Source organism: Lonchura striata, chromosome 31 (assembly GCF_050655825.1).
Source record: "Lonchura striata isolate lonStrDom1 chromosome 31, ASM5065582v1, whole genome shotgun sequence".
NCBI classification, from domain to species: Eukaryota; Metazoa; Chordata; class Aves; order Passeriformes; family Estrildidae; genus Lonchura; species Lonchura striata.
Genome location: NC_140733.1, coordinates 1,146,490 through 1,159,574, shown reverse-complemented (window position 1 = coordinate 1,159,574; position 13,085 = coordinate 1,146,490).

The following is a 13,085-nucleotide window of genomic DNA, read 5'->3' as shown; positions in this document are numbered from 1 at the left end:
CCCCACTCTTTCCAGCCCACGCACCCACCTCAGCTAGGTTGAAGCAGCAGCTTCTCTGTCCCCTCTGGCACAGCAGTGCAGTCCCCTGTGCAGGGAGCCCCAGCCCCAGAGCACAGCACTCAGCAGTGCAGTCGGGGCTGGAGCAGCTGCCCTGCAGCCCTGCCTTGGCTCTTTGTGGCAGGGAATGCTCCCTGTTTGCAGCTGTCCCTGCAGGATGGCCCCAGGGCAGAGCCCAGCCGGGCTCCCACTGCAGCCCCTGAAGCTTGGGGCAGACAGTGGTCCCAGAGCTGAGGTTCACGGGGAGCTCCCAGAGCTGTGCCTCGCCCTCTGTTGCCGTGTCACCGTGCAGGCTGGCTTGTACGGGGTGAATGTACCAGCCCTGGTTTGACTGACAGGGGCCGGGCCCATCACATCTCTCCCAAGGCTGCAGGCATTGCCCAGGCCAGAATCTGAAGGGGCACAGAGATCAGAGCAGTGAAATCATCCAGACCGGGTTTTCAAAGGCCCTTTAGAAGGAAGGGCTTGAGAATAAACGTTCTCTGTTTGCCACATGAACATCGGGGAGAGTGGTCTCTTTGGCTCCAACCCACTTTCCTCCCTGAGCCAACGTTACCCACCCCCTCACACGTCCCCCTCGTGCCTTCCCACTGCCTTGTCCTGTCAGGACTCCCACAGCCCCTCATCCCTTTGTGGCCCCGTCTCCTCAGGGTCTCCCCAGCCCGGCCAACCTGCCCGGCTGCAGCGACGCAGCCCCACAGGAGCTCCAGAGGAGCCCCAGCAAGAGGCACCTGGGAGCTCTCAGCAATCCAGCCAGCAACACACGGGCAGGAGGACACGGATAGCGCTTCCTGCCTGGGACAGGGCTTGTGGCCATCTCCAGGCACCGCTCTCACAGAGATCCCCACAGCTCCAGCCCCTGCCCATCTGCTCTGTGGGCAGCACAGAGGCTTCAGCAGAGCCACCAAAGGCCAAGGGGCTTCTGGCCAATTTCCCTGCAACCCTGCAAGCCTGGGCAGCTTGCTGAGCCCAGGAACCCTTTTCTCCCTCTTCCCCTCAGCCCTGCAGAGCCTGGGCAGCCAAAGAAAGATCCTGGGAGTCTGTCTATAGCAACACATCCTATATTAACATGCTAAAAAAAAACAAAAAGAAAGAAAAGAACAATCTTAACGAAACAAAACATTCCTGCTGGCTCAGGTGGCCCCAGCAGACAGAGCCTCTGGAATCAGCTCTCTGCAGAGCTCCAGCAGCGCAGCCAGCCGAGCCCCGACAGACGAGGCCGTCTCCTCCATGCCCTGCAGAGCCGATCACGCAGGCTGTCAAAGATGGAATATGGAGCTCTCTCTGCTTCCTGGACGATGTACGGTGTTTGAACTGCCAGGCTTGCGACGGCGTCACTGATGTCATTGTCTGTGTCTTCAAGGGCTGAAAGAGAGAGGAACAGAGCCATGGTCAGTTCCCACATCTGAGGGGACCCGAGGGGACTCTGTGCCAGGGCCATCCCAGCCGGCTCTGGCCATGGCCAGCAGGGAGCAGGGACCAGCTGGATCAGCCCGAAGCTGCTGGCCACGAATCCCCCAGGTGCCCTGAAAGCTCTGTGTGCTCTGCCCACGCCGGCCCTGGTCCGCACAGGGAGCAGAGCCCTCCGCAGCCGGGGCAGGGCTCGCAGCTCCCCCGGCAGCCCCCGCTGGCAGCCCGCTGCCCTTGGTCACCCTCAGAGAGGAGCTGGAGCTCTTCCTTCCTCCCCCTCAGGTGCCGCCCGGCCGTCCCTGGGAACACAGAGCCTGTCAGGCCCAGGGCACAGCTCCCTGCCAGCAGCGCCGCCAGCCCTGTGCCCACACGCCCTCCTGGCCCGGCTCGTGGCTCACCCATGAACCTGACGGCCGCCTCTCGCAGGGGCTCCTGTGGGCTCTGCAGGTAGGGCAGGGCCCGGTGCAGGTGCTCGGCCACGCTGCTGCTGTCCTCTGCCAGCTGGAGAGAGCGGCAGGAGGGAAGGGTTGGCCCCGCAGCCCCCCGGGCCGGGGCTCCATGGGCACCCGGCTGGGGCCGCAGGAGCCTGGAGCAGAGCCCGCGCGGCCTCGGGCTGCAGCAGCGGGCAGGGGCACAGCTGCCAGCCCGCACACCGAGCACCGCGCTCAGGGGCTGCTCCAGGCTGGGGCTGCGGCTTCCCGGCCCTCCTTACCAGGCACTCGGGGAACTGCCACAGCTTCTGGTTCTTCACCAGCTGTTCAAGGTCCCTCCTCCTGAGGAACTCGGTCGCACAAAGCAGTGTTTCCTGAGAAGCCTGGAGAGCAGCAGAGATGCGGAGATGGCCCCACAGCCCAGGGCGCAGGACCCCGTCCCTGTGCCAAGGCCAGCAGGAGCTGCAGCCTGCGAGGCGCCAGGGCAGGGCCAGCCCAGCCCCTGCCAGGGGCCAGCGGCAGCTGCCGAGTCCTCACCTCTGCCACTCGCTGGTTCTCATCGTGGCAGTGGAAGAAGAGTGGTACCAGGCTCTGGCGCACGTGTGCCTTGAGGACCATTTTTTCCTCTTCCGGAAAAAAATCCAGCATCTCTCGGAAGATAAACAGGGAGCACAACTGCACCTGGCTGTCCTCCTGTATGAAAGGAAGGAAGAAAGACCTCAGCGTCAGCTGCTTCAGGCCCACCTGGGCACAGCCTGTGAGTGCACAGGGCACAAAGTGTGCGGGCAGCACCCACTGGCCGTGGCTGGAGGGGCAGAGCCTTACGTTGTCAAAGAGTGGCAGGAGCGCCTCAGCCAGCTGCAGGGCGAGGGCGCTGGTTATTGGGGCACCATTGCAGAGGAACAAACCCCTGAGGAGAACCGTGGTCATCCTGAGCATGGTGCTGTCATCTTCGTGCAGGAGCTCCACGAGCCTTTCATGCAGGCTCCACATCCTTATGGCCATCTACTTGTGGAACACAAGTGTGTGAAACACCATCCTGCTGCCACAGGGCCCAGGGGCCACAGGCCTGTGCCAAAGCCCTGGGGCAGCTGCAGCAGGAGGCAGGAGAGCTGGCAGCAGCTGCCCCAGTGCCCCAAGGCCAGCCAAGCCCCAGGGACTGCCTTCCCCAGCCCCACGCTGGCAGCACGGCTTCAGCCCCTGCGCTCTTCTCACCGAGACACTGGTGGTGCCGAGCGCCACGAGGCCTCGGAGTGCCAAGCGACGCCTCCCCCTGCACTCGCTCTGCAGGTGCTTTGACAAGAACTGCAGGAGGCTGTCATGGCACTCACTCACATTCAGGTGCTCCAGGATCTGAAAGGCACAGGCCGGTGACGGGGGAGCGGCCGGCGGGAGCCCAGAACCGCCCAGGGCCGGGCCCAGGCAGCAGCACAGGGCGCGGGCTCCATCCCAGGCACTGCGGCCAAGAGAGGGCAGAGAGCCGGGAGGCAGCTCAGCGAGGCAGCGCTGGCCTTCGGCCTCACCTCCACAAGGAACGCCAGGGCGGCCAAATCCCGGCACGGCGTGTCCTTGCTGAGCAGCCCGAGCAGGTGGAACGCAATCGCGGAACACGCGGCTTCGGATGCGCAGTGCATTTCTCTGACAGGAGGAAACACGAGTCAAAGCCCTCAGCCAGCGGGGGCAAACCTCTCCCAGGACTGCCTCACAGAGCTCTGGCCTTTCTCCACCACCCTGCAAGGGGCAGCTGAGCCCTCTGGGAGGTTGCTGCTCTTGGGCACGCTCCTCTCCCAGCCTTTTGCAGCCTCCTTGGCCGTCCCTTGGTGACAAGGCCTTCTGGCCCACGGCCACGGGGACTGTGTGGGGCACCTCGGGCACAGGGCACACATGCCGGGGACAGCTGGGGAGCAGGGGGTCTCACCTGGCCAGCACACCCACAGCACAGTGGTGGGTGTCAGCACAGAGCAGTGTGTCCCAGCCACGCTTGTCTTCCATGGCCACCACCACATCCTCATAGTGAAGTTGGCAGAGCAGGGCCTTGAGGGTCTGCTCTGCAAAGCTGTGCACAGAGCAAAGCTGAGGTTACACTGGGAGCACTGGCCCCTGCCCTGGGCACATGGCAGGGACAGGAGGACTGGCATGGAGCACCTGCTGGGGCTGGTGGCAAGACCGTGTTGCTGCTGGCATCCCTTCCAGAAGGTATCGACCTCCTCTGGCACATCCAGAGTGCTGAAGAGCACTTGGAAGAGCAGATGCACAAAGAGGCCGGGGAAATGCACGGTGACTACGTGTGGCACACAGGGCAGCTGGAGGATCTTCCACATCACCACGGTTGCCTGCAAAGGACAGAGCAGCCTGAGACAGCGCTCAGTGCCGAGGTGTCCGTGTGGCAGGGCCCGAGCACGGGAGGGAGATGCCCGGAGAGACGCAGGGGGAGCACCGGGCCTGGTGGCCCTGGAGCTGCCCCGAGGCCAGGTTTCAGCCCAGCGCCTGAGGCAGGGAGACGCCGTGGGGGAGGGAGGATGGAGAGCTGCTGGAGAGGTGGCCTTGGGGCCAGCAAAGGCAGAAACTCACAGCCAGGGCAAGGACAGCCGCGTGGTCCCCATCGGAGGTGCACGTGCTGTGCTCTGGCCAGCTCCCCAGCACATCGAGGAGCACGAGCATGGCCAGCTCTGCAGTCCTCAGCGAGCACATGATGTTCTTCCACATGGCCAGAGCAGCTCTGTGGGGTCAGAGCTCTGTCTCAGAGGAGTCTGGGACACAGCAGCGTGGCCTGGGCGGCAGCGGGGAGCTGAGCTGCTCTGCCAGCCCTGCCTCTGCCCACTGCCCCTCACTGGCAGCACGCAGGCAGCCCAGCCCTGTGGGCACTGGCCCCTGAGGGGCAGGGGGAAAGCATGGCAGCACGCTGGGGGGCTGGCAGGGGCCAGGGCTGGCAAAGGGAGCAGCCAGAGGGCCCTGGAATTCTCTGTGTCAGACACCTGGGACAGGCTGCACAGGGGGAAGGGCTGCTGAGCCCTGAGCCCTCTGGGCAGGTGGGCACCGTACCTGTCACACAATGGGGCCACACGCAGGAGAGCCATCACCACGTCAGAGGGCTGTGCCTCTGTCAGATCCAGAAGGGGCCTGTACAGATTGTACTCAGGAAACTCATTGGCCATGAGCCACTGGTGGATGTACCTCACCATGGCCGGCACCTGGAGAAGGCAGGGGAGACTTGGAAAGCTACTGGAGGAAGGAATGTGCCCAGCTGCCCCAGAGAAGTGCTTCCCTTGCCACCACACTGCCATGGCCTCAAAGGCTCCCAGGGAGCAGCAGGCGTGGCTTGGGAGGCCAAGCAATTGCTGGGAGAAGAATAGCCAGGCCACAGGCTGCTTACTTGCTTTGGGCTGGAAGGACCCTCCTCCACAAGCATATCCAGCAGGGCAGCGCTGGTCTTGGTTTTGAAGATGGGAGAGTACGCTCTGAGCACGGTGCCCATGGCGCTGCTCTCTTCCTCCCGAATCCTCTTCATGAATTTGCAAACCATCTGCAGCAGAAGGGCAAGAAGCCCGGGATGCTGCATGGAGTGCTCCGAGCACAGTGCTGGGCTGAGCAGTGCCAGCAGGCCCAGCCCAGGTGGGGATGGCTGCAGGTACCTGCGCTGTTCTGCGGAAGCGGCCACGGGTGCGTTCCTGCTCTCGTGTGCGCTGCACGGCTGCACCTGGCAAAGAGCGAGCGCAGCCCGAGCTGAGGGGCTGCGGGAGAGGCCGGAGAACACAGCCCAGCCCTGCGCTGCCCAGGCAGGGACAGCCCCGCGACGGCCCAGGGCACGGAGCACGGCTGTGGGGTGTCTGCCCGGCCCCTATTCCAACCTGTCCATGGGCATGGCCCCAGGGGATGGCATGGCATGGCATGGCATGGCATGGCATGGCATGGCATGGCATGGCATGGCATGGCATGGCATGGGGCCAAGCTGGCTGCAGGCACCAGCCCTGTGGCCCAGCTCTGCCACTCACCCTTCTGCCGTGGCTGGAACTGCTCCACCTCTTTAGGCTGCTCTGCTGGGGCAGATCCAGGGCCTTCTTTCTCCTCCTTCCCCCAGGCCAGCTTGGGCACGCTCGCAGGTCTGTGCTCTGCGACACTGCCTGGATTCATGGCTGCTTGCAGAAGGTGAAAAGGAAAAGGTCCAAGTCAGCAAGTGCTGCAGTCGTGCCTTGAGGGCACCTGCAAGAGTGAAGTCTTGGCAAGGCTACAGGACAGCAAGTCCTGCACTCTGGTCCTGGGGGCTCCAGCCACAAGGACAGGAGACTCCTGTCAAGGACAGTGCAAAGCAAATGCCACGGTCTGCCCTCGAGGGCAGCTGCAGAAGAGATGCCTTGGGAAGGCCAGGGGTCACCAAGTGCTCTGGTCTGGCCACGAGCTCACCTGCAGGAATAATACCTTGGGAAAGCTCTGGGTCAGCAAGGAACAAGTGGCTGTGCGAGGGCTCCTCACAGCACCGCTCTCTCGCGTCCTCTCTCGTCGTGTGCACCGAGCACTGTGGAGTGTAACTGTAACTTGTAACTGCCAACACCTCTGCCAGAGTGTGTCACCAAGGGCCCTTGGAATCCCTGTCCCGTTCCATTCCACGGTGACCATGCTGCACCGTGTCACCAAGGGCCCTTGGAATCCCTGTCCCGTTCCATTCCACGGTGACCATGCTGCACCGTGTCACCAAGGGCCCTTGCACTCACTGCCACCTGCCCTGGGGCCACCCCCAGCCCCCCAGAGTGGCCCAGGGTGGAAGGAATGCCTTGCCCCAGGTGTGTCAGACAGCCCAACAGGATCTTTAGGAAGGGCTCAGCCCATCAGCAAACGCTGCCCTGCTCTGCGGGCTCAGAGCAGCAGGAGCCCCCGCAGCTGCCGACGCAGCCGCGGCGGGAAGGGCACGGGGCCTCCACAGAAGCTGGCACGGCCTCCTCAGGACACGTCCCACATGGTGGCCATCCTAAGCACGGCCGTGGGACACAGACCAGGAACGTGTGGGCCAGGGCAGGAATGCTGCTCTGAGCCCTGGGGCCCGGGCAGCGCTGACAGCAGCAGGTGAGGCACAGTCCCTGCCCAAGCAGAGTTCCCCCGAGCCCTGGCAGCAGCGGTGCCCGTCTCCTGCCCAGAAATCTGTGCCCCAAAAGGGCTTCTCTGCCAGAGGGCAGCCAAAGCTGGTGTGCACTGGGGGCTGTGCTCCGTCCTACAGGGGCTGTTGGGAGCAGCACCTGGAGCAACTGGTGGCAACACTTGGTGAGTGTCAGATGTTGTTGCTCCTTCCCGGAATGATTTTTTCATGGAGGGGATTAGCAGCAGCACAGAAACACCAACAGCTACTGAACTTCACAGGACAAAGAGACTCCACCAAAACACTGTCATGTTTCCTTGTGCTTTTGTGTCTTTCTTGCACTCTGAAAGAAGAAGAATTGGCCCAAGCCCTGCTATTCAAATCTCCAGCTGCTGTGTGTCTGCCTGTGGCAGCTCCCTGCAAACACAACTGGCTGCCTGCTCAGCTGGGCAATGGACAGCCACAAACAGGGAGGGCCCTGGTGAACATCTCTTTGGTCTCGTGGGGCAGCGAGGGCACAGGAGACAAAGACTGCTCCTCCCGAGTTCATGGGGCAACAGAGAGATTTTATTTCCCAAGCCCCCCCTTACACAGGGCATTTGAAAGACCAGGCCTGGAAGCTCTCATTGGTTTGAGCTCCATGCCCCTTCAGGTTCTGGCCCGTGAGGTGCCTGCAGTTTTGGGAGATATTTGATTGGTCAAGACCCCTGTCAATCATGGTAACACCTCACCCTTCTTTTCTTTATCAAATTCTGTGTATTGTTCTCTGTCACCCATCTGCAAGGGCCCTTTGCCAATATGGTGACAGAGGACAGCGTGCATCTAATTTGCACTGGAGCTGCAGCATTCCCCTCCAGGAACTGTTAGGGGAGAACTCAGGCCACAGGCATAATGCTTCTTGGTTACAAATTGAACTTATCTCTAAAAGCAGAAAGCTATTTAACCCTGAGCCCATTTAACCCTTAGAGAAAAACCCAATTTTAAAAAACAACCTTTAAGCACTTGATCCCTTGGGGAAAAACTGAACTCCCAGAAAACAATCTGTAAACAGAAAAACTGTTTGTAAACATGAGAAATAATTTGTAAACAAATCAAGTCCTTATATGAACTGTCCATGAGGCAGGTGATCATTTGTAATGCTGTCTGTGGTTTCCAGTGTCCATATTTTAGGCAGCTGTATTGTACTGTTGTAGGATTTATTGTAAAACATGAGAACAGACTCAGAGGGGAGGAGGGTGTACCCTCAATCCAACCCCTTTCCCCTTTTTTCGTTGTCTAAGAAATAATAATAGGATTAGAACATGGATTTTGAATACTATTAACTTATGCAAAATTTCATCCACGTTTACTGATAATATTTTTCTTTACCAGCCAGGTTCAGGGTGAAGAACTTGATTGGGAGATGTTTTGATCAGGGCAAGGAACTTGGTTAGGAGACATTTTCTGTATTTCTATTTTTTCTAGTGCAAACCATATACTTTTTTCCCTTTGTTCAAAGTTAGAAATTTTGTTGTTGACTTTAATAGCTAACTTTTAAAATGATGACAAGTGGCAGAATTTCAGTGAAAAAACTTTGCAACTGCAATTTGCTTATGATAAATCGATGTTCTATGTGTACCTCAGTGGATATTCTTTGAATCATACCAGTTTATCTTAAAGCAATGCAAGAATAATTACTCGAATATTAAGAAAAGACATGTTAATGCACATACTAGGACTTCTTTAGGACAATGATTTACTGAAATATGAGTATCAATTTAATATCTATATCCAACTGAGATGGACAAAAACTCTCTAAGGGTTTAAAGTTAGAAAGTGTATGTTTATTGAGACAGCCGGGCAGTACATGGGATAATTCCCTAATGCACACTGCAAAAATCACAGGTATTACAAAGCTTTTTTATTTGCAGAAGTCTTGAATACACAAATATGAATGCATATTCATATCCCTGTCACTTCCTCTGCTCCGCTTCATGTGCTAATTGGCAAAAAGGCAATTAAGCATGTGTAGTTCTGTTCCCTGAAATGAGTTGGGGGTCCATTTTGGGGAGGGGTCTCCAAAATGAAGAAGCAAAATAAGTCTTCCTCGTTCTGACCTTTCTGCCTTTCCCATGCATACGTGACAAATGAATCTTTGCCGTTTTCCTGTGCTTAATGGATCCCTAAAGTATGGGAAGACTGCAACTGTTTTTGTGCCCCTGAAATCTATCACCAGGAACGGGGCTGGGATGTGCCCTGGTGCCTGGGACATCATCAGGAGCGGTGCTGGGATGTGCTCTGGTGCCTGGACATCACCAGGAGCAGGGCTGGGATGTGCTCTGGTGCCTGGGACATCACCAGGAGCAGGGCTGGGATGTGCTCTGGTGCCTGGGACATCACCAGGAGAGGGGCTGGGATGTGCCCTGGTGCCTGGGACATGACACGGGGTGGTGCTGGCTGGGGTTTGTTTGGTGCCTGTGCAATCCCAAGGGCAGTGTCACAGCGGGGCAGCTCTCAGTGTCCCCAGCAGGTCACAGTGTCCAGGGCAGCCCGTGCCAGCGGTCACTGCACACATGGGGCAGGCTGGGCTGGACAGGGGACGGGTCAGAAACGCTGCCCTGGGACTGGGGTCTCCCCCTGCCTCTGGGGCCCAGCCCCTGCTGGGAGCACCTTGGGCAGGGCACGGGGCTGCTGCTGGGCCAGGGGGACAGGCTGTGCCCCCTGTCCCCTGCTGCTGGGCCAGGGGGACAGGCTGTGCCCCCTGTCCCCTGCTGCTGGGCCAGGGGGACAGGCCGTGCCCCCTGTCCCCTGCTGCTGGGCCAGGGAACAGGCCGTGCCCCCTGCCAGCTGCCCAGGCCCCTCTGATGCCTGTCCCTCGTCCCTGTGGCTTCTGTCCCCACCACTCCCCACCACCTTCACTCCCTCCTTCAAAGCCCCACTCTACCCCTTCACAGTGACCTCTGGAAAGAAAGAATGAATGAAGGAAAGGAAGTGTTGTCTGTTCACCCTGGCTGGATGTCAGGCACCCACCAAAGCTGCTCTCTCACTCCCCTCCAGAGATGGACAGGAGGGAGAAAACAGAATGAAGGCTTCATGGGTTGAGCTAAGGACTGCGACAGATCACTCAGCAAATGCCATCATGGGCAAACTATTTTCAAAATTGGAGATATTAATGGAATTTTTGCTATCTGGATCAGGGCAGGATAGTGAGAAGTAAAACAAAGCTTTAAAAACACCTTCTGCCCTTTCCTCCCTCCTTCCCATCTCTACCTCCCCCCGCAGTGGGTGCAGGGAGACAGGGAATGGGGGCTCTGGTCAGTTCATCCCCTGTTGTTTCTCCTGCTGCTTGGGGAGAGGAGTCATTCCCCTGCTGTGCCAGGGGTCCCTCCTGGAGACACTTCTCCATGAACTTCTCCACGGTGAGTTCATCCCATGGACAGCAGTTCTCCACAAGCTGCTGCAGCGTGCCTCACTCCTCCATGGGCTCACAAGTCCTGGCAGGGCCCTGCTCCAGTGTGGGCTCCTCTCCAGGGGTTTGCAGGTCCCTGCCAGGTCCCTGCTCCAGCACAGGTTTCTCATGGGGTCGCAGCCTCCGCTCAGGCATCCCCCTGCTCCAGCACGGGCTCCTCCAGGCGCTGCAGGTGCATCTCTGCCCTCCGTGCCCTCCATGGGCTGCAGGGCCCAGCTGCCTCACCAGGGACTGACCAGGGAATCTCAGGGCAATCAGCTCCAGCAGCTGGAGCAGCTCCTGCCCCTCCTGCCCTGCCCTGCCCTGGGGGTGTGCAGAGCTGTTCCCCTCACAGGTCCTCACCCTGTTCCTCCCTGCTTACAGCCACAATTCCAGGATCACCCATTTCCTTAAATCTCTTATTCCAAAGGTGTTACCACCATTTCTAACTGGGCCAGCCTTGTCCAGCAGCCAGTCTGTCCTGGAGCCAGCTGGAATTGACTCTGTGGGACATGGAGGAACAGCTGCTCTCACAGAAGCTGCTCCTAGATCCCCTGCCTTACCAAAACCTGGCCATGCAAACCTGGTATAAGTATGGTAGGGTTTTTATTACCACTATTAATTCTTATTATTTCTATTCTCTCAATTTTTTGCTATTAATGGTACAGTTGTTATTATTATTACTAGTATTTTTAGTCTTTTGGACTCTATATTAATAGTGGCTAGATTAGAACTGGAAACAAAGGTACTTCATTGCAAGTAGCGGCTAGAGTTTTGTCAGCCTCTTGCCCTGCCCTGTTCTCTGTCATTGCTGTGTCTGTGTGTGAAGCTGCTGCTGCCAGGCCTCCCTATTTCCCTGGTTTGAGAAATTCCATGGCATTGCTCACATGTCAGAGAGGGCTTATTCCATTCAAACACATGCTCTTAGCTCTTCGAGTCCCATTGTTGGAAGCTTGTTTTCTAACATTGTTGACTTTCTCAGCTTCTGTTAATATTTGTGATTTTATAACAAAATGTTCTTGGGTGTGATTGTGCAAGATTCTCTAATCAGCTTTCAGTTTGCTCTTGGGTTTCTTACCGGTGTGTCCGAGCTGAAGGCAGCATTTTGGGTGGGAGGCTTCAGTGGGAGCTGGCATTGCCTCGGCAGCAGCTGGTTTTGCAATGTGAGCAGCGCTGACAGAGATTCCGTGCGCTGAATATTCCGCCTGGTTGGAGCCGCAGTGCCCGGCTGGAGGGAGCCGCGCCGGGCGCTGCGGGTTGTGCCGGGCCGGGCAGCGGCCGCAGCCCCGGCAGGGCCCGGCCGTGGACACGGAGCCTTTGCTGGGCAGGGCTCGGCCCTGCGGCGCCGGGCGGGCGGTGCCGCTCCCGCCGGGAGCCTGCGGGAGCCGGGACAGCGAGAGAGCCCGGGCCGAGCATCAGCCCCGGGGCACGGCCCGGGAGGGGGCACAGCCCGGGGGTCCCGCAGAGCCTCCCTGCTCCAGAGCCGCGCCTGCCGCAGCGGGGCAGCTGCGGCACCTGCGGGGCACGGAGGAGCCGCAGGCGGCGTTCCGAGCGCTCCTTCGGGGCAGGATTTTGTCCCGCTGCGGGGAATTCCCGCGGGCCGGGCGGGCCGGGGCCGCTGCCGAGCGCCGCCGCCTTTCCCGGGAGCCGCCGGGCAGAGCTCTCTGCTCGGGGCTGGGAAAAGCACCTTCACTGCCCTGGGAACATTTAAAATGTTTAATACAGGACAAGAGGAGACAAGGCCATAGAGCAAAGGTTGTTGTGGCCGGGTGCATCTCGGCACTGAGCCAAGAGCACACGGTTATCTCCGGAGATGCCCCTTGAATACCTTTTCCCTTACACCAGCCTGTTGCATATTCATAGTCCCTTATGCATAGTAAACTTTTTCCCAAGCTAGTTTACATATTCCAAGAACTATTCAGCATGGCTCCTCCTTGGTTCCACCTTTTTAGGGCATGTGTATTCCTTGGTTGTGGTTTTGGTCCTTTTTTATCATCATCTTCAGTTTTGGCCCCGGCCCACACTGCCTTCAGACGGTGAGTGCTGATGGTTGGCAGATCTGTACAGGTGTCCTCATCCTGTGCTCACTGGATGTTATCCCGTCCAAGCAGGCATTTTAACACAAGCATGCTTCTATCAGCTATGGCACTACTATGTCTGAGCGTAATCAATGAACAAGAGAAATAAAAACTATATAACAAAGTTATTGTAACACCACACATATAAAATCCAATGGAATATTTGCAAAAAGCCAATATTATAATATGTATCTATAACAGGGCCAAGGGCCGGGTGCCCGCTCGGTGGCCCCGGGACAGCAGAATTTTGGGGTCCCGGTGCTGGCTGCCGGCAGAGCCCCGGCGCTGGGCCGGGGATGCGTGGGACCCTCCCGCGGTGGGGTTGGGCTGCCCGGGGCAGGCGCTGCATCGTCAGCCCGGAGCCACCGGGGATCGCCCGGTACCGGCGGGGCGGGGCTGGGGAGCGGAGAAGGACGGCACCGGAGCGGGGGGACCCTCTGCAGCCTGCGGGGTCGGACAGACCGATAAGGGGGTCCCCGGGAGCCTGGAACGTTGTGAAAAACGCCAATCACTTGGTTTTTAAAATTTTAAACGTTTAATAATAATAAAATGGTTATAAAAATAGTAACACAATTAGAGTAATCAAATTTAGAGTTAGGACAATTACAAGACAA